The sequence below is a fragment of the Dermacentor variabilis genome, chromosome 7 (assembly GCF_050947875.1).
Source record: "Dermacentor variabilis isolate Ectoservices chromosome 7, ASM5094787v1, whole genome shotgun sequence".
Classification (NCBI taxonomy): Eukaryota; Metazoa; Arthropoda; class Arachnida; order Ixodida; family Ixodidae; genus Dermacentor; species Dermacentor variabilis.
Genome location: NC_134574.1, coordinates 74985570 through 75006559, shown reverse-complemented (window position 1 = coordinate 75006559; position 20990 = coordinate 74985570). Strand labels below are relative to the sequence as shown.

Genomic DNA, 20990 nt, shown 5'->3' with positions numbered 1-20990 from the left:
CGCACTGACTTCGGTGCTTCGAAGGGGCTGACTGCCTCAATCTTCCGTGGATCTGGCCTCACACCGTATTTGTCGGCCAGATGCCCAAGTACTAATGTCTCGGTTTCCCCGAAACGACATTTCTTGGAACTTAGGATCAGGCTGGCTTGTTTGACACAATCCAGAACAAGACTGAGACAGCTGTTGTACTCACTCAATTTGCTGCTAAAAATCACCACATCATCGAGGTAGCACAAACAAATTTCCCTTTTAAGTCCTCGGAAGATAGTATCCATGAATCGTTCGAATGTTGCTGGCGCGTTACAAAGGCCGCATGGCATGACGTTAAATTCATAAAGACCGTTTGGTGTCACGAAGGCCGTTTTCTCCTTATCGTCTGGGTGCATGGGTATCTGCCAATACCCCGATCGCAAATCCAGCGATGAAAAGTAGACAGCGGAATGTAGACGATCGTTGACTTCGTGAATCTGAGGGAGCGGAAACACATCCTTTTTGGTGACCGCATTCAGTTTCCTGTGATCAAAGGAAAACCGCCACGATCAATCCTTCTTCTTTACTAAGATTACTGGTGCTGCCCACGGACTAGAGGACTCTTGAACAACACTTTTCTTTAACATGTCTTTCACCTGTTCAGCGATAACTGTCCTCTCTGTTGAAGAAACGCGGTAAGGCTTTTGCCGAATAGGGTGCGCAGATCCGGTGTCCATTCTGTGGGGAGCACGAGAACGCGGGAGTGAATCCTGTTTGTCGCCTTGTGTGAAATCGAACACAGAAAGATGTGCCCACATAACTTGTGCGAGAGCGTGGCACTCATGTGAGGGCAGCGCCTTGTTCGTCATCCGTAGGATCTGCTCTTCAGAAGTGCTTCGGTGGGGATCGCTAGTATGAGACTGCTCGTCCTCGCTTAGAACTCTAATGGAGCTGTAAGTATTGTCGTCAAATTCAGCGAGCTTCATATCACGTGGGAGAACAGCAGGGACGCAAGAACAATTGAAAGCCAACAAATTTGAGGCGCTATTCACTACTCTCACGAGAGAGCGTGGTACATCTTTTTCGCACAGCTCGATGTAAGTGGCTGGACTTGCGCGTCAAACGATGAAAGGCTGGCAGCAAAGAAATTGATAGGGATACGTGAGAGAGCCCAAGGCGGTAGCAGGAAATCCTTCGAAACAACACAGTAGTTTTTCTCTTGTAAGAATGTGTCGGCCAGGGTGGCGAGAAGCGCGCTATTCAAAGTAATTTCGCCTGTGCCACAGTTAACGGATGTACCACCATCCTGAAAAAAGTCAATTGCGGAAATCACACATCATGAGTGCACCGAGAGTACGAGAAATTCTGTTTTAAGATCTTCTCCTCCGAACAAAACACTTGCAACACAAATACCTAGGGGAACTAGGCACTCTCTACTGACACCAAGAAACGTCACACCGCCATTCCACGGGAACACAACTTCCTGACCCATCCTCTCTTTGAAAGTCGCACTCATGACGGAAATTGTAGCACCAGTATACACTAATGCTGTTGCAGGTATACACACAATTGACACACGCCGTTTGTTCCTCACCATCATAATAAGCAGAGGAGTATTTCGCATAGACGCAGACTGTCCGGCGACCTTACCTCTGTCGGCCGCGCCGGCTATTTCCCGAAGGCGGTGGTGACATAGAACGTCACTGTGGTGACGGTGAACGGTGTTGGCGACTGGTTGGGGGCATCAGACTGCGGTTTGATGCTGGCGAGCCACTCCTACTATATTGACGTAAGGTATTCCGGGGTGGCGCACCTGTGGTGTTTGCAGTATCAGGGTCTGTCGGCCGACGGTCGTCATAACTGTCCCGTTCAAAATTAGGCCAAGTTGATGGTGGGCAATACGTTGTTTGTTGGCGACGGTGACGAAAACGAGCAATATGTCCTGAAGCTCCACAGCTGTAACACACAGGCGATGCGCGACCGACATTCTAAGCCTCGGGGTCAACTCTGGGACGCTGCGAATAATAAGCGCGATTTTCTGAATTCGGATTCATGGTGCTAGCTCGACGGGTGCGATGATCGTGCATCATGTCGTCGGGAAAGGAACGTTGGTGCTGTCGCAGCTGATCGACTCGACAGCCTGCAATGCCTGTCTAGGCAGACAATGCGGACACAGCAGATGCATGTTCTGGAGGTTGGTTGGAAGCGCAACCAAGCTGTTCGACATCCGCCCCTTTGGTGTGTCGTTCAAGTTCTTCGCGGACAATTTGCCTTATAGTTGCCGTAAGGTCAAATTGAAAACTGTAGTTCTAGTTATCGTCAACGCTTGCCACCGTTGTGACATTCGCTAACCGGCCGAACTTTTGGCGTGATACGACGCAGCTTCAAGGCCTCAAATTTGCGACAATGCTTGATGACGTCGGCGACCGAGGCGTGACTCTCGTTTCCGATTAAATAATTGTAAGCATCCTCGGCTATGCCTTTGAGAAGGTGTCCAACTTTGTCCTCTTCGGACATTCGAGGATTAACCGCTCTGCAAAGGTTCAGGATCGTCTTTATGTACGTAGTGCAGGCCTCACCTGGGACTTGAGCGCGCTGAAGCAATGTCTGCTCCACCCGCTTCATTTTCGTGGTAGAATCGCCAAAGCACTCTCTGAGCAGAGCACTCTCTGACAGCTTGGTGCGCTACAGTCAATTGGGCCGCTGTTCTCTATGGGGAACCAGCGCTGGATAGGCGGCGCGTCGAAAAGACTGCGTTGCAGGCAGCCCTGGCGACGAAACGCGGCGTACTCCAACCGCTCGACCAGACGATACGTCCGCGGCCGTCTCATAGTTCGCATGTTTCCGTCTTCGCGCCGCTTCAAGTGGACAGTTTTCGTAAAGAAGCTAGCGCCATCGAGTGAAGAAGCTTTTCAAGCTTTATATATTTTTCACAGTGTGTCGCGGCGAGCACGTGCATTTATTTAACGGTTGCGCCGTTTGCCGTTCCCGTGCCTGTGTGGCGGTCTGCCTCGCAAATCTAGCATCTGCGGTGCCGGTCTTGCTGCGCTATGGTTTCGGAATTATTAGTTGGCCTGAAGACACTCCATACTTCTCTGATTAGACATCAGAAATTGTGATGGTACTTCGCCACAGCAGTCAATGGAGAAGAAAGCTTTATCGCATCAGCTGACTCGGGCAAGCAAAGGTTTGAGTGCTCCGCTGCTTGATCCGTAAAAACCCTGGCTACTTTTAGCACTAAATACATAAGTTTACCGGATGCATCTCAGCGCCGAGTCCTCACCGGCATGCGCATTTTTAAAAACACATAGCCGGCTTAGTCGCGCGTGCGCCGGCAGTATGCGCACACAACTCGTATTACAAGGCAGCTTCCCTGCCACATAATATTGGCAATGAATGAAAACTGTTTACCTCTCGTATCGTTCGCTTGGTGTGTATGGTGGCATTGGAAGGAGCTTGGCGGTGGTATAGCGAAAGAAAAACGGTTGGTACATACGCCGTATGGTGCATGCTATTGCTCATTTTGTTTCCGACGAAATGCCCAATGCAGATAATGCTGTTTGGTACTGGCTGCCACGGCTGACCGTCTTCACTATCGAATAAATCGATAGTGAGTTAGTGATTGAGTTAGAAGCTGAGGATGACGAGCTGTCGGAATGCCTTGAGACCGTTGAGGAGAGGGAGCGCGAACGTAGCGAGCAAAAAGAGAAAGAGAAAGAGGAGGGCGACCGTCAACACGCTTTGGAAATGAAGCGTCTCGAGGTAGATATGGAACGCGCTCGTAATGGAAGCCAGGCACGCGGTGCAGGAGAACGAGTATCGTTCCAAATGACTGACCTGATGCGGCCGTTTAAGCTTGGAGAGGACATTGGTTTGTTCCTAGTTAACTTTGAGCGAACGTGCGAGAAGCAGAGAGAGAGAGAGACAACTTTATTTATCCCATCTTAAAGGGAAAGGAAGTGCGGGAAGAAGGCGAGGGAGGTTATCCTACTCGCGGTAGGCCTCCTCTACCACCTCAGCCCACCTCAGGATAGCTTCCTGAAGTTCGGGTAGAAGCAGAGGTTCTCTCGGGAAACGTGGCCACAGCGCTTGCTCCCTTTGTTACCCGGCGAGGCGGCCGACGTAGTCGCTCGCTTGAAGAGGGAGGAGGCAGAGGATTTCGACCAAGTGAAATCGAGTCTGCTAAAAAAGTACAGGCTGTCAGCGGAGGCGTTCCGTCGGAAGTTTCGGGAAAATGAGAAAGGCAGAAGTGAGTCATATAGAGAGTTTGCCTACAGGCTTATGTCAAACATGAAGGAGGGGCTCAAAGAAGAGAAAGCGTTTGGTGACCACGAGAAAGTTCGGCAGTGTTTCGGGCTGGAACAGTTTTATAGTCGGTTACCTGACAATGTGCGATACCGGGTCTTGGATAGGCCAGACGTTAGTGTGGTGGCTAAAGCCGCCGAGCTAGCCGAGGAGTTTTTGACGCGTCGGGCTCGCGGAGCTAAAGACGGTCAAAAGGGTGAATTCGGCTCCAAGTTTGAGAGGTCGAATTTCACACCCATGAGAGCAAGGGGGGACACACGTAGTGCGGATGCGAGTGAAAGCAATCCGACCGGACGTGCCAGAAGCCGGGCCACTTTTCGGCGCAGTGTCCAGAAACAAAAACAAAAGTCGTGTTTTTGTCATTATGCAGCACTGACGAGAAAATGAAGCTTCTCGAGCCTTACATGCGAGACCTCCTCGTGAGCGGGAAAGAGTGCCGAGTGCTTCGCGATTCCGCAGCTACACTGGATGTAGTTCACCCCTCTTACGTAGAATCCGATATGTTCACGGGCGTGTGCGCATGGATCAAGCAAGCCGTGGAAGCTCATAGCGTGTGTCTGCCCGTAGCAAAAGTGCTTATTGAAGGACCTTTCGGAGCACTTGAGACGGAGGCCGCAGTGTCATCTATGCTGCCCCCCCCCCCCCAGTACCCGTACCTATTTTCGAGCAGGTCCGATCGCCTCCTGCGCGAGAAGGGGCTTTTGTTTGGTGAGGCTAGCGTTCAGGCCTTAACCAGATCGAGAGTTCGGGAGCTCGCTGCAAAGGTGGTAGTTGCGGGGCCGACGTTGTCGAACAATGTGAAAGTGTCGGAGGCGCAGCAAGCTGATATTCAGAACACGTCCGAACTGAATAAAATTGAGCCTGTAGCGTTGAAGGCACCAGATACTGGAGAGGAAATGCCCGATACGGGAAAGTTAGAAGAGCTATCTGCAGATTTGCTCATCGCGCCTACGTCAGATGGACTTAGTAGGTTGCTAAAAGTCAGCCGGTCGGCTTTAATAGCCGAGCAAAACAAGGATGGCAGCCTAGAAAACATGCACTGCAATGTCAAGGAAGGTATCGCCAAGAAAAATGCTCGTTTTGTGGAAAGAAGTGGGGTCCTGTACAGGAAGTATCTAGACCGCAGGGGAGTGGAGTTCGATCAGCTGATCGTGCCTCAGTGCAACCGTCAGGATCTGTTGCGCTTGTCGCATGGGGGTTCGTGGTCAGGACACCTAGGAGTTAAGAAGACTAAGGACCGTCTCTTGCAAGAGTACTATTGGCCAGGGTGTTTTCGTGACGCAGAACACTTTGTGAGGACATGTGACACCTTTTAGCGGGTGGGCAAACCAGGGGAAAAATCGAGGACGCCGTCGAAGTTGGTACCTATCATTACGGAGCCTTTTAGACGGCTCGTTATTGATACAGTGGGACCTCTGCCGGTAACAACCACGGGGTACAGACACATTTTGACTGTGATCTGCCCAGCGACAAAGTTCCCTGAAGCAGTGCCGCTTAAAGAACTCAGCTCAGTTGAGATAGTCAATGCACTACTGTCCATATTTGCACGAGTTGGTTTTGCTGCGGAAATCCAGTCAGATCAGGGCACAGTGTTTACTAGCGCTGTGACGACAGCCTTTCTCTAAAGGTGCGGGGTAAAGCTGTTACACAGCTGAGTATACCACCTACAGTCGAATTCCGTTGAGAAACTCCACTCCGTCATGAAGCGCGTGTTGATAGCACTGTGGTTTGAACAAAAAACTGACTGGGAGCTGTGTCTGCCAGGGGTGATGTTTGCGTTGAGGACCGCGCCGCATGCGGCTACGGGGTTTTCGCCAGCTGAGCTGGCGTACGGTCGCTCGCTGCGGTCTCCGCTTCACATGCTTCGAGACGGATCACTGCCCTCTCCACTGGCTGCAGACCATCTCTTCCAAAAATGGCCGGCTCCTGCGCTGGAGCCTCGCTTTGCAACAATATTCCTTTGAGGTGCGTTAAAAAAAGAGGAATCTCAACGGTAACGCCGACGGCTTAAGTCGAGGCCCCTAACGTAGGAATCAGCCTCAAAGTTGTTTGTTACTGATGTTTTCTTCCCTAGGCAAGATGTTTAACATATTGCTTTTGTTTAGTGTTTCAAAGTCATGAAGTGCTTTCTAGTGCAATTTTCCCATTTGCGGACGCGTTCTGAGTGCTGCTAGACTACTTTAAGGAACTAGGCAGTAGTATAAAAGGGCAAGGAGCCTGGCATGGCTTAGTGAGGGTTGTGTCGTGCTTGCTGACTGAGCAGTTGAGTTTCGGCGTAGTTCTAACGCTTGCTGGGAACGAGAAAAAAAAAGGCAACTCTCGCGAAGTCACATTGCAGTGTCCTTTGTGAACCTGAATGTGAGAACGAGGCCTTCTCTGTGCGCTGCGCACAAGAAACGACGAGGGACGACCGACTTCGGTTATGAGCATCATCGAGCGACATCCCTCCGGACAGCGGATGCAGTCCCCTGACCATCGGGATCTCCTTCTCCTGGCGGGGCGGTCTGTTACGTTTCGCCTACGACGGCGGGGATGCAACGGACGTCGGGGCTTCGTTCAAAGCGGCGGACATTCTGGCCAGTTCAGCGCTGCCGCAACGCCTCCCGCCAAGCGCGTCCAGGTATGTTGCAATGCCACGTGTCTTCGTGTGTGTGTGTGTGTGTTGGTGCCCACGCTTGTCAAAGCGCGCAGCCGGGGAGAGGAGCTCCCCAACTGTGAAGCGAGGAGGTCTGGCCGGCGCCGGCCCGCCCTTACAAAAATTTTTAATGTGTTTTTTTAGAAAGTCTTTTGAATGTTCTCTATAGAACTCTATTGTGTTTATTTTGATTGCCTATAGAATTTTCCTATAGAGTTTCAAAAGTTATTTGGCCACCGCATTCTTATAGGAACTCTAAAGACGCATTTCTATAGAACATTTCTATCGAGTAGCTTTAAAGACGCTAAAGACAAATTTCTATAGAATATTTCTATCGAGTTTCTTTAGAGATGCTAAAGACAAATTTCTATAGAATATTTCTATCGAGTTTCTTTAGAGATGCTAAAGACAAATTTCTATAGAATATTTCTATCGAGTTTTTTTAGAGATGCTAAAGGCAAATTTCTATAGAATATTTCTATCGAGTTGCTTTAGAGATGCTAAAGGCAAATTTCTATAGAATATTTCTATCGAGTTGCTTTAGAGACGCTAAAGACAAAATTCTATAGAATATTTCTATGCAGTTGCTTTCGAGTACCTACAAGCAAATGCCCATAAAAGCTAGGCCGATATGTGTAAAGAACTTGCAATTTACCAAAGTTCTACTGTAGGCAATAAGGACTACAGTAAATGCAGTGGCAAAATAATTGGTGCTACAACCACAAAGTATTCAGTTTGAAATGTTTATTGCACTTCAGACTAGATACATACTTCATATATGTGACATACACGCTTCAGACTAGAACTTGCAACACACAAACTGTAGCTGCCAACATGCTTCTCAGGTCAAGCTGGTGGTGCAAACACGCGAAACATGAGGTAAAAGAATCAGTGGCAGACTTGATTACAGTTGACACCTGGCAATAACAGGCTTGACTAGGACAAGAAACCATACCATTAAAACTGCAAAAGGAGTGCCTGTTCCAGCAGTGCACATTGAACGGTTGGATACTAAAGCCAGAAAATAGACTGATATGAATGTGCACTGCAATGTTGTGTCAGCCTGACGAAACGACACAGCATTTTAGTTTGTTTAAGTGCAAAAATAACACTGGCAGTCGCTGCGAAAATGTGGCAAATAATGGCTTTCACAGATAAGTACACCATATACCGAAACCACACAGCATATTAGTCTATGTTTATGTGTAAAATTAGCACTGGCAGGCCCTGCAAAAATGTGGCAAACAGTGGTTTTCATAGAGCAGTACAGCATATATCGTACAAAGTTTAAAAGCTTGTATTTCATTGTAAGGGAAACAATTTTGAGATCAGAGCCAATATTCTAATTAGGGTGAGAAATACAAACCAGACCGACACACGCAATGACTAAAAAAGAGATTTAGCTCAGGAGCTCCTATGTAATGCACATAAACAGTAAAATAGTTTTTCTCGGCAACTATGGAATCAAATTTGATGAGGTTTGATACATTTAAAAATGTTTAAATCATAGTTTTACATTAAAACCATCAATATTTATTAAAATTTGCTGAAAATAGCAAAACTTGAAGGAAAAGGACTTAGTTTGCAACTGTAAAAAAATAAAGAAGAACTAGCACAAGTTCCTTAATTCTGTAAATTTTCCTACTCAAATACATCCAAAATACAGAAATACTTTTGAGACAACCACAGCACTAATTTGAAGTTTGTGGCATTTGAGAATTCAACTTGTTGCAGGAAGAACTATTTGGCAGGTTTAAGAAAAATAACACCACGAAGGTTACTAATCCCCGTCTCTGTGCCAGAAAGAGATATCACAGTTCTGCAGACTCCATCTGCTATGTCTAATGTCAACAAACTTTATATATGAATTTACAGCTTACATGAAATTGTTGCAATGTTTGAGAGTTTCGCACATCTACTCATAAATTAGTGATTGTATATTAGAGCAGCATATGGTATCTCTAATTTGCCAGATTAAATTATGGTATTAGGTCCAACAAAAATGTGATCTAATTTTTTAGTTACGAGTAAGATTTGTTAACCTTACTGCTCTGTTTCTTCAAAATTTGCAGTTTTCATGAATTCGTATCAAAAGCAGACTAGTTGTCTGAAAATGTTTTAACATGGTACTGTGCTACGTGAATTATGCTTTTTGAAATAACATGTTTACTTTGATGCAATGATATTTCTTTATTTTATCTGTTTCCTTGCTGAAAAACTGCACAGTATTCACGAGATATGAATAAATAAATATTAAGTGAACAAGTAAACAAATAAATATTGCGGTTTGTCTTATCATTCCACCACCAGCATGACCTGTATGGAGCTTTGGCTACTGCTCACATGTTGCAAGTTCATTCTTACATGATCACCTGCTATTTCACTTCCCAGGAAAGGAGCGAGGAAAGGCTAGTTTTTGGCCTCATTTGGTCCGTCTAGTAATGGCGACGCTGGAGCCTGGAAAATACAATTGAAATTAATTTTCAAAAGGTGTAATGAACATTCAGCCATAATGTATTAGTAGGCACAAACATGCCACAAATATCTATATAGTTGTAGCATTATGCTAAATTTCATTTCAGTATTTCAGAAAAAAATTATAACAGAAAAGTGGCAGAACACCCCACCTTCCCACCACTCTGCCAAACAGCGGCAGTTCTTTTGAGAATCATTTTTGACAATATCTTCACTTTCCCAAGATACTGTGACATCAGCACTGGGCCAATGTGCCTGGCAGTAGAATATCATTGCTGATGACAAAAAGCATCTCCAAACGACAACAGCCTAGTCACACCTTAATCTCATCTTGCAATGACAACACATTCCCCATTTATAAGATAAGCAAGCAGGAACACCCATGAGCTAAGAGTCCTATGCAGACGTCACACTGTGCATAGGAAACAAATTTTTTGAAAAGAAGGGAATGACCTACTGGCTTCTATTGCTGAGCGGTAGACAAAATTAATATTCCATCCGCTGTTAGCCATAGTTGGTAGGTACTATGCTTAATATGCCAACCATAAATTTCTCACATGGAGCTTGAGCAATCATGATGATGCATGTAAGTATCCATTGTAAGGGGAACAATAATGTTTTAAGTTGTTTTCGCATATTATGATGGATAACTGCCAATTAGTGGTATTTGGAACACAGTCGCAGTGTCACTGTCAGATACAATGGACACAGTATATTCGTGCTTTTTGAGTTATTGAAACAATTAGTTTCTAATCTAGTACAGGTATGTACACTGATATATGTATCCTAAACGCAATGATAAGACTTCCCAATTGCAATTGAAAAGTTAATTCAGTTTTAATTAAAAAGGGTCCTTCTTGCAACATGGCATGTGAAAAACAGAAAACAAAAATTATACTAATCATGTCTCTTTGAAAATTGATTGCATAACTGCTCTGTAGGTCAAGCAGAAAATTTAACAAGAAATAACGTGCCTAAAACTAGTTGCAACAAACAAATTTGTTCCTACGAAGGTTGCAGACAATTCAGTAAACAGATTGTGACCCAGTCTTGTTATGTGGCATTCCTCAGCGAATTTGTTGGTCAATTGGTTGCCGCAGCTGAACAAAACAGATGAACAGTCTAAATCTGGCGTGCAGCCCCAGTCCCATCGATGCATGGTCAAGTGGGACGAACATACTGACCCGGGGAGTGAATTATGGTGCTGTCTTAGGCACGTGTTGAGGCACCGGCCAATCTGCTGCATGTACATTTGACCAAATATACACATGATCACAAGAATAGACTACACTACCTCTGACAGACACAAGACAAATTTAGTGGTATCTAAGCAAGCCTTTCTTGTCGGGGTGCCTATATGCACAGCAGTGTGCAAGAGAATTGAGAAAGGCAAGCAGGCAAGGGAGGCTTGCTCGGTGAAAGATACCACCAAAATTGGCGTGTGTGTCACAGGCAGCGTACTGTATCCCTTTCACATGTGGTCAAGTGTACATAGGGCAAACTGGCCGGTATCGTATGTGTATAAGAGACCACCATATTTCATTTAAAAGACCAGTATGGTCATCCAACTTGGCCGTACATTTCCAAAACGGGGCTTCATGTTGGATTACAATCATTCATCTGTTTTCATCCACTGTAAAAATTGACAAGTGCAATCGATGAGGCATACCACATATATAGTAAGACATGTGGGTGAGCCGCCATTTTTAATGCAACAAACAAAAAAAGGCATCCTGTGTAGGTCACAAGGTATCCATATCAGTCTGTGCCTATGTACTACTGAAGTAAATGCAGCATAGGAAATACTGACCATCATATTAATTTTCAAGAAATTAAAGCTCACCAAATGTGTATTTCGCAGTGGCTGTTACTAAGGGAACAGAGAAGTAACTGTAAAGATATCAATGATAAACAAAGGTGTGCACACTACGTGCTTAGACCTGTGACATATTTAGTCCACTACACTTCGAATTCTTACATGCACAGAAAACTGCACGAGATTGTAGCACAAACAGAAAAAAAATTATGCAAATAAGGGGTACAGCATAGGAAATAGTTTTCAAAGAAGAAAACCACCATAAAAAGTCATAAATACACTACGTACAAAGCAAAAATTATATTTAACTTGCAGGTAAGCAACTTACGCAAAAGAAATATTAAACATCAGGAAAGGTTCGGTATAGTTTTATACAGAACACAATAATGTGGGCATAATGGCTATGCACACAAATAGGTAGCAAGTTCAATAAGGTTGCATAAATATTTAGTCTCTTTAGTAAGCTGCAGTATGGAATGTGTTGACAAAATTCACCATGAATGACACCAAGCCCCCTTTTTGGAACACATACATTTCATACACACCTGACGTGACCATCCAGATCACACGCCATGCTGCTGCAGCCATATATCCACAGGGTCTGCATTTCTGGGGGCTCCTCGATCTTGTAGTTTATGTTGTGGGTCACGGTCTCGCCACTACAAAATGAGGTCTATGTTAGCTTATAGCAGTGGCACAATAAAGCTGTGATATCGTGAAAACATGCAATCAGCACCTAAAAGGGTCATGAAAACAATGTCTGCACTAATGTGGAAAGAGAGCAAATGCTTGAAATTATCGAATGTCATGACAATAGGGACCTCTACATCAAATAAAATTTTGGACGCGCCGCAGCAGCAGATTACAATCTAATCTTAATGTTTTTTCCATTACTTAGTATAGGCAACGTTCCCCTGTCATGTTTAGTTAAGTCAGTTATGTCAACACATCTTGTCTTGGAAATAAAGCTGTACTAGTAGCAAGCTGTGATTGGCTTACATTTTTTCCCTAGAACTGTTCGTTAGCCAAAAACCTCGTAAGCAGAGATTGTGCACAACGTCGAAGCATTTATAAGTGAGGAAACGTCATTGAAGAAAGAATCGATGAAGAGGTAGACGGGTCGTTACTATGCAACTTTAGCAGACAGGCGGGAGCTCACGCACAGCTGCACAAGGTGAACACGATTTCCGAAACTTTTCTCAGCGGAAGCAAACGCTTATCAGGATTATCAATTCCGCACTGTGGCAATAGAGTACACAATTTTTACAACCAGCGCGTAGCAAGTATCAGCACAGGGTTCACTGTTGACGTGGGTGTTCCACTTGCTACGTTCGCAAGGCACTCTATACACACACGGGAAGCACACACAACACGGATGAACGCACGTGTAGTTGGCGAGCACGATTGCTTACCGTTTCAACAGTACGGCGAGGTCGAAAGGCGCTCTCCAAGTTTCCAGTCACGCGTCTGCGATGTTACTTGCAGCAAACAAGCCGCTGGGTAGTGGACGAGCTGAGGCACGCTAATAATACGCATTACTTCTTTGCGCCGTCCACCAAGCTTTCCACGACAACCAGCGGAGACAAAGGGAACGCACTCCACGGCATCAAAATCGTTGGTCCACATTTAGCTGGCGCGCCACGCATACGGCGTGCTCACAGCGAGACTCAAGCCATCTTCTGGCACTTTCGTGCTCGCGAACTACGTCTCATTTCATTACAGCAAACCTAATAACACACGATCAAACAAACACATCGATGCAGCTCGCACAACAACCGTTGAAGACGGAGCAATTACAACACGCCGTATCTTCGTATTCTACCTGTCGCGTTGAATACGAAAATACCGGCGCTGCCAGCGCCGTCTGTATAATAGTGCGGCTGTTGTGGCCTCCGTGATTCCTACAATAATACCCACTACAGCAGGTTTTGTGCCGTTTTGGGCCGAACTGCATACATATGTTGCTAGACAAGAAGAAACATTGACATGCTCATATTGTGTGCTATAGTTTAGGGCAGAAATAAATTACATGCAGTATTCTTGCTTTTGAATCGCTTATGCCACATGTAGTCAGCAAAAAGCATGGCCTTCAAGATCCGGACAATTTACCCTGCGTAAGCTATTGCTGGGTTGTGATTTTAACGATTTCAACCTCGGTCACTGGCCTTAAAACCCTAAATGACTTTATGCGCAGCCGTTACCTGCATTACATGCGCCCTCACTTCGTTTCTCATTGAAGTAACTTCCTGCTGTCGTTTAAATGTAGCCCAGAAATTGTCCACACAACCTCGGAGGTACACATGTGCAGTGTGTGATGTTTCCGTGCGCTTGTGTCCGTCGCACAGCAACATAATTTATATACGATGATTTTTAATTTTACCCATGAGGCACAGGTTACGCTTATGTGTTCCCTATCTTGCTTTCGTGGCGATGTGCTTATCATGCGCGGATCGCGCTCATGTGGTCCGTGACTTTTCAAGATTCCTTGAAAAAAAAAAATCGTTTCTGCAGCGTGCATTTGTCGCATTTGAGTGGTGTGTGCCAGAAATGTGCGGCGGCGTTCGATGTGTTTCCGCCCCAAGTGCTGCAGTCACTGCATGCCAGCAAATAGATATGACGCGATTGCTAAGGCGCAGTTTTGCTTAGTGTTTCTTGGTATACATCTTTGTGATTTACCTGCATATGCGATATAAACCACAATGCGCGCTTCCGTTATATTTCTTTGGTTTTCCTAATTTCGATTAGTGTGATGTTTGCCTTCGTCAATGAGTGTCTTTTTAACGATGCTCTTACTTCATAGTAAAAAACCTCGGAAATGCCGATTGCAAGAACCAGCGTCTTCCAGTGCCTTCCAGTGTGAAATCAGCGCGTTGTTATTTTTTTTTTTTTAAGCACTGGATCGCACTGGGTACGCTGGCGCTCGCTGGGACTCACTCGAGACAAGTGAGAACGCTGAATAAGAGCTGGGCAATGCTGGGTCACACTGGAAGAGACGGTCGCATTGGAAACTGCGCTGGTTGTGTTTGTGTCGCGCTGGCTCCAGTACGCAAGGACGAGCGCTGCTGAATATTAAATGCTTTATACAATTTCATCACTTCATACTAGTCTCTTGTCCTAAATAACGCTATATCTCAGGGTCATAGAACTATTTCGTGTCGCAGCATGGAATAAAGGTGCGTGAGCTGCCTTGTTTATTCCTGCACATGTGACAATGAAAATCACTTTCGTTTTTTGCATTTTGCCTTTTGACAAGGCGGATAGCTAAATTCTTGAACGAAACTATGCAAACGCAGAGGACGCCGCTTTTTTAGTAGTTCGCACGTAACATATGATTGGGAGTTATCGCCATTGTCGCAGTGTTGTGGAGTGGACATGAAATCCAGAAGTCGTTCAGACGCGCTCGAACAGACCCCGAGTTCGAAGCCTACCGCTGCTTGATATTATCGCACCGATAACAAGGCTGAGGTGATTCGTGCGCTTCCACTTTCCCTATTGTACTAAAAAGAGTTCTGAGGCTCAAATACACACATTTTAGCTTTCGCCAGCTAACCGCGCCGAGATCAGTCCCCACCGAAGCTTAGGCATAGCGTATCCGCCGAGTCCGTCTGCACGCTATCGGCGCGTCTAACCTCAAGAATCAAGGAGTCTAACAAGGATAAATTACTTTATATTTCAGATTTCGCATCAGTGCTTTTAAATAAACAAATTTTTCATGTCTACAGTGCCAGCACAAGAAGTGAGGAGCGCCGATGTGACGCGTCATAAACGCAGGTATATGTGCTGTCGCCGAAGGCTCCCAGCACTAGCCTGCGCTTCTCTGACGAATATATATGACTAGACAGACGTGTAGACTGAAAGACATCACTGAACTAAGAAAACATAGCATACCCCTCGCGTGAAGAACAAGAAACGGCTATCGAAATCGGCAGTAACAGCCCATTCATGCAGCGTCCCGGGTCGGTGGTTCATTTAGGACTTCTTTCGAAGTTAAAATACCAATCGCAAGTGAAAGTCGATGTTATGGCACTTCCGAGCACACTATTGAATACGGAAAGCAAATTTTTCTTTGTGGTACAGGCGTGAGTTTTAGTTGCTGGGCGATAACGCATCTACCACGTCTGTGCAAGACTTCTCTCTGTGAAACTAAAAGTGCTTCTCGATTTTGGTATGCTAAATTATCCGCCTGTGTTCGTATGCTGGCGTGGCGTAGCGGTAGTGATCCGGGTTGTGGATCTGCAGGTGCGACGATCGAATCCTGGTCAGAGCACTTCTGTTTTTACATGTTCTTTTTTTCGTTTTTCATTGCACTAAAACGCTCTCTGTCGCTTTCTCTATTCAAAAAATACATACGGTGTCCAGGCACCGCGTATTTAACGCGCTAGAGCTGTTTTTCGCACCAGCAACCAGCGCCTCCCAGTACGCCGCGCTTGCCCAGCGCCCCATGCATCCAGCGCGCGGCACTGGACCCATAATCCGGCGATGCACTGGATACTGGGTACTGTTTATAGAGTGAAAATATAGAGCCGTTCTTAGACAGGCCGCACTTTAGCTTCTTTAATGTCCTATAAACGTTCATTTATAGAACTCAGTACATATGCCATATGATGGCACATTTTTAGAACGGGAATGGAGAGCCAGTCTAGAGACAGGCCGCATTAGAAGTTCCGAAAACGTTCTATAAATTTTTCTATAGAATTTGGTGCATAAGATGTCAACACGACCTCTATAGAATTATTATGGTGGATGTAGAGCCATTCTATAGACAGGCCGCATTAGAAGTTCTGAAAAGGTTCTATAAACATTTTTTTCTGCAGAATTTGGCACATAAGATGTTAATACGACCTCTATAGAACGTTTCTGAAAACGTTCAATAAAAATTTTTCTATAGAATTTGGTACATAAAATGTCAATACGACCTCTATAGAACATTTATGGAGGGTGAATGGAGAGTCGGTCTATAGACAAGCCGCATTAGAAGTGTTAAAAACTTTCTATAGACATTATTTTATAGAATATTGTACATATGATGACAATAAACCCTCTATAGACTGCTTATAGAGCGTGAATGGAGAGTCAGTCTATAGAAAAGCCGCATTAGAAGTGTTAAAAACTTTCTATAGACATTATTTTATAGAATATTGTACATATGATGACAATAAACCCTCTATAGACTGCTTATAGAGCGTGAATGGAGAGTCAGTCTATAGAAAAGCCGCATTAGAAGTGTTAAAAACTTTCTATAGACATTATTTTATAGAATTTAGTACATATGATATCAATACACTCTCTATAGAACATTTATAGAGAACGAATGGAGAGCCATTCTATAGACAGGTCGCGTTAGAAGTTTTAAAGACATTCTATAAAAATTACTTTATAGAATTCAGTACATAGGACGTCAATACACCCTCTATTGCACATCTATTGTGTGTGAAATGACTTGTTTCTATAGAAAGGTTTCTATAGACGTCTTATAGAGATTCTATGCAGACGACTCTATAGATCGCGAGTTCCTATAGAGTCCCTTTTGACTCCATAGGAACTCATTAGGAGTTCTAAAGGAACTCTAAATCCATTTTCATAAGGGCGGCGGAGACTTGTCGCGGCGTGTTCCGTGCGCCGCCGTCACGGGCGCCCTCGCAAGCCGTTCCTTCTTGCCCTCGACTCCGAGAGTATCAAACCAGCTGCCCCTGGACGCCAAGAGAGAGGCTTCGAATTCTTCCGTCGAGTAACGTGCTCTCCCGTCTCTCCACTTCGGTCGACCTGACCGGCCGCTCTATTGCGATGCTATAATAAACAAGTTGTTCTGTTAGCAATCGACTCATCCTTTGCCAGGACCTTGGGATGCTTCCAGCGGTGCCGCAGGCCGCCAGGCCAACGCTACCCTTGGGGCTTGCGACCCAGATGCAACAAAACCAAGGTGCGGCCTGCTACGTCGTTCAGCGGACTTGGCGGGCGCGTCTCGGCCGATTTTACAGTTGCGACCGCTTTTGTAGGTGAGGGCGCCACTGCTCGGGGATGCTTTCCCGACTTCGCGCCGGGGCTAAGCGGGCGTTGGTTCTCGCATCAGAACGTGTTTTCATCGTGCTCTATGCATTAATCGCGTGCTTTTTCGCGTGCGTGTGTGCGAGCAAGTTGGTTCGCGTCAGAATGCGTTTGCCTCATGCGATACGCATTAATCTCGTGCTTTTTCGCGTGCGCGTGTGTGAGCAAGATTGCCTGTGCTTGCTGTGCTTTGTTAAGGCTCTTCGGTGTGCGTGTGTGCCGTAGCCAGCGTCGTTCATGTGGTGCGATGCTGTGCAACTGTTGTGTGCCACTCTGCGACACAAATGCCAAAAAGGACCTGACTGTGAAATATCACGAGTTCCCCTGAGACTTGGAGCGTCGAGATGCGCGGCCAAAAAATATCTTTCGCCGAGGAATGTCGGATCGAAAATGAAGCAAGTGGGAACTGAGCGATAGGTCTCTGGTATGTTCCCTGCACTTTACAGAAAGTGACTATAAAAAGAACACGAAATTTAGGCTCCTGTTTCCGAATGCGGTACCGACCGTGTTTTGCAAATATTCACAGTACCTGCAAAAAGAGAATGTGCAGCCCAAAAAAACGCCATCGAAGAAACTTTACTGATCACGCAGTAGTTGAGGCAAGCGATAATTGCGGCAGCTTAGGAGAAAGCCCCAACATCGAAACTGCCTTGCAGTTTCTCAGCGACGAGGTGGAAGCTCTAGTTCCAGAGACTGCCTTAGTCATGCTCTGAACGTAGTTTTTTTGTTGACCAGGCCTGCCAAACTACATTAGATATTGTGGACGTCCTAGAACGGTCAAAGAAAGCAGTCAATAGATTGAAAAAAAAGTTGCCCGTCAAGGAGTAGACTTGAAAAAATTGCAGTCCAAACGGATGAAATGAAAAACCGCATCTTAGTTTATGAAAACGACAACGAAATTCAGTCCTTTTTTAGATATTACAAAGAGGGAAAAAAGGAGACAAAGCTTCTTTTTTTATAATCAACTAATTGGCCACTTCAGAAGAAAAACTGCCTACAATGAAACAATCCTGCGGCAATGTGTTTTATGGAAAGTGTGCTCAAATAAAGGGTATGAGCATGTTCGAAGCAGAGGCTTTTTGAAGCTTCGTTAAAAGGGGCGCACTCCTTAGATAACCTCTCGCATCACTCAATACGCTTCGTTTTCATGAGAAACAATCTACTGATCATTATTTGCAACGATAAGCGTTTTTATTTCAAGTTAGTTTGCATTACTTGGGAAACTCGGTACAAGTTCTCCCTATGTAAAGTTCTTGCTTTGCGTTCGTGTTCACGAGAAGTGAATAAAAGTACTGATAGATTGCTTCAAGCAGAACCTCTCGATGGAAGTGCATCACCCGGTCGTGCACCGTACGGCCAACCGTCACGGATAGCGTTCAGGCGTATTCTAGAACAGATTTCCACCCCTGTGACAACCTGTTGGCGTTTGTGGCGTAATCAGCACTCCCAATGACGACTTAAAAGGTTCCAAATATAAAACGCATTATTTACGCCTCGATTAGAGTGGAGATCGCGCGTGCCAGCGCAGCTGTGAAGGCGCTCTCTAACAGCAGCCATCCCCGAGAAGTGGCGGCGCAGCGGGCGCCCGGAGAACTAGGCCCGAGACGCCGTTCAGGCGCGACGCAGCGGGCCTCACCTTGTGCCCTGGCATGGCCAAGAGCCTGTGTTGTAGCCACCTCTGTGTATGCAGCGTAGTATTCCGTCGGCTGAGGCCAAGTTGTTTCAAAAACGCGCAGTCGCCTGTGTATTTGTGCTCTTAAAGTGCGGGTAATAATGCCCGGGACGGGGTAGTGCTTGAACATCATACGTATTCTGCATATTTTATGATAATGTTTGGGAGGAGTCTATTTTCTATGCCGTCTATGTAAAAGTGAATGTCTATGTAATGCCGCCCATTCACCACTTAAGCACATTTCGCCTCTGCACCCAATATTCCTGTTAAGCACGTTTCCCCTCTACACCGAATATTCATGTTAGCTTTATACACCAAAATTACATATGCTTGTAATTTAACGATTTCAGCTGATGCCGCCCGGTGGAGCTCCATACAAGAACTACTGCTGCTAAGCTGGGGCCACAACTTTGGATGAATGAACAAAAACCGCGGAACTAACATTTATATAGTGCAAAATAAGCGCTTCATCATTTCAGAAGAAGCCTTGCCATTCCTTAATATATTTTCACGTGGCACAGATTCGATGGAAGTTTGCAAAGATCGTTTGCAATCATTTCTACAACTTAATAACACGAATCCGCACCAAGGCCACACTCGGCTCAGCAGTAGAAGCGAAAAAAAAGAATGCCGCGCCGATCAGCGGAGCCGGCGTGGCCTGTACCAGCTGGCGTTCAAAATGCGCGCCCCCAAAACAAAAACCACAAAGTGTTAATCCCATCCGCTTGGTACGGTACAGTCAATTCGGCCGCTTGACTCTATGGGAGTGTCCGTTCTTGTTGAATTTCTTTCTCTATGGTATGGCCCCGTGAGCATGTTGCTTGTGTCCAGTTCGCTTTCGATTTTTTATTCGCGCCGTTTTTAAGAAGGCAAGGAGCTAAAGGTTTAGCGCCAATACAGCAGTGAACGCGTGCCACCGAAAGCTTCCTCAGTCGCAGAAGCGATGCATGACGCAATGATGGTGCAATGATGCATCCGCCGAGGGAAGGAAGCTAACGAAAGTGAACAGCTTGGTAGCAGCTCATAGAGCCGTGCCGATGCTGACGGTGCCAGCGTGACTAATTTTGGGGCGGCGGTACTGACGGCTGGGGCGCTTCCTTTTCTTTCTTTTTTTTACAGCGAAGCTAGTGAGGGCTACTCTCCCCACTATCGCTTCCGCGTGTAGAACAAAATCCTGAAGTTAGGATATTTTGTTTCAATTTGTATCATAATGCAATATTTATTGATTTGCGCGTTGTAGTAATTTTGAATTATATACTCCTCTATTTCTTTATTATATTTCCAGTGTTTCGATATTGGGCTTATGAAACAGTGTTTCGATTTGGATTTGCCACTCTCTATGCATTATTTAGGAGCTTTACGCATCATGCATTCCTAATTTCTGTTGCATCTTTCAAGAGCTGTTTCTACTCCTTCCTCTATCAGTTGTATTTTCCTTTTTATATGTACCTTTCCCTCCTGCCTGGGCTTTTTAAGGCCTGCTGCATGCCTAAATAAAAATAAATAAATGAAATAAACACTGGGCCGATCCGTAGCGAAAATTATGCAAGATTTAAGCACTCCACATACCTGGGCTGATTCCGAAGATAGTGCAATGCCGGGCCGACCCGGGGGAGGTGTAGTTCGCCATTAAGGGGACCACATACACAGCTTCGCTGCTCATACTTCTTCACAGAGTGGAAGGGCCCTGCGTTTTCTGTTTTTTTGCATTGATTCACTTTTAGAAGGAGATAATCCTATAAAGGCAGTGTCATTCGTTCTTGTCTTGTAGATTCAAATACGGGTTTAAATAAACCATATCTCATTCATCCCAACGAGTAGGTGTAAGCGCGAAATTCGCGCTCGTGAGCTAGCGCGCGCGCGCGAGCGCACGCACACGCACACCCACACGCACACACACACACACACACACACACACACACACACACACACACACACAAAAACACACACACACACACACGCACACACACACATACAGGCGCGCGCGCGCACGCACAATACGTGTTTCCCTGCATTCACATTTACAAGCGCCCACGCATTCACGCACGCGCAAAAATGCACTTGTGCACATG

At 45.6% G+C, this 20990-nt stretch overlaps 1 protein-coding gene and 1 long non-coding RNA gene across 3 annotated transcripts in view; both read right to left on the bottom strand.

Moving 5' to 3' along the window:
• Positions 1 to 20990, bottom strand: part of LOC142586849 (uncharacterized) — a 513536-nt gene that overhangs the window by 374567 nt on the left and 117979 nt on the right. The gene's annotated exons all lie outside the window — the stretch shown is intronic.
• On the bottom strand, positions 9039 to 13054 carry LOC142587539 (uncharacterized). 2 transcript variants are annotated; one of them, XR_012829567.1, is made up of 3 exons: positions 12614 to 13054; positions 11734 to 11860; positions 9039 to 9367 (listed from the first exon to the last, which is right to left on the bottom strand). It is a non-coding gene; the product is annotated as an uncharacterized LOC142587539 (long non-coding RNA). The 2 variants fall into 2 exon arrangements; XR_012829568.1 differs by having other exon boundaries at positions 11747 to 11860; positions 12614 to 13052.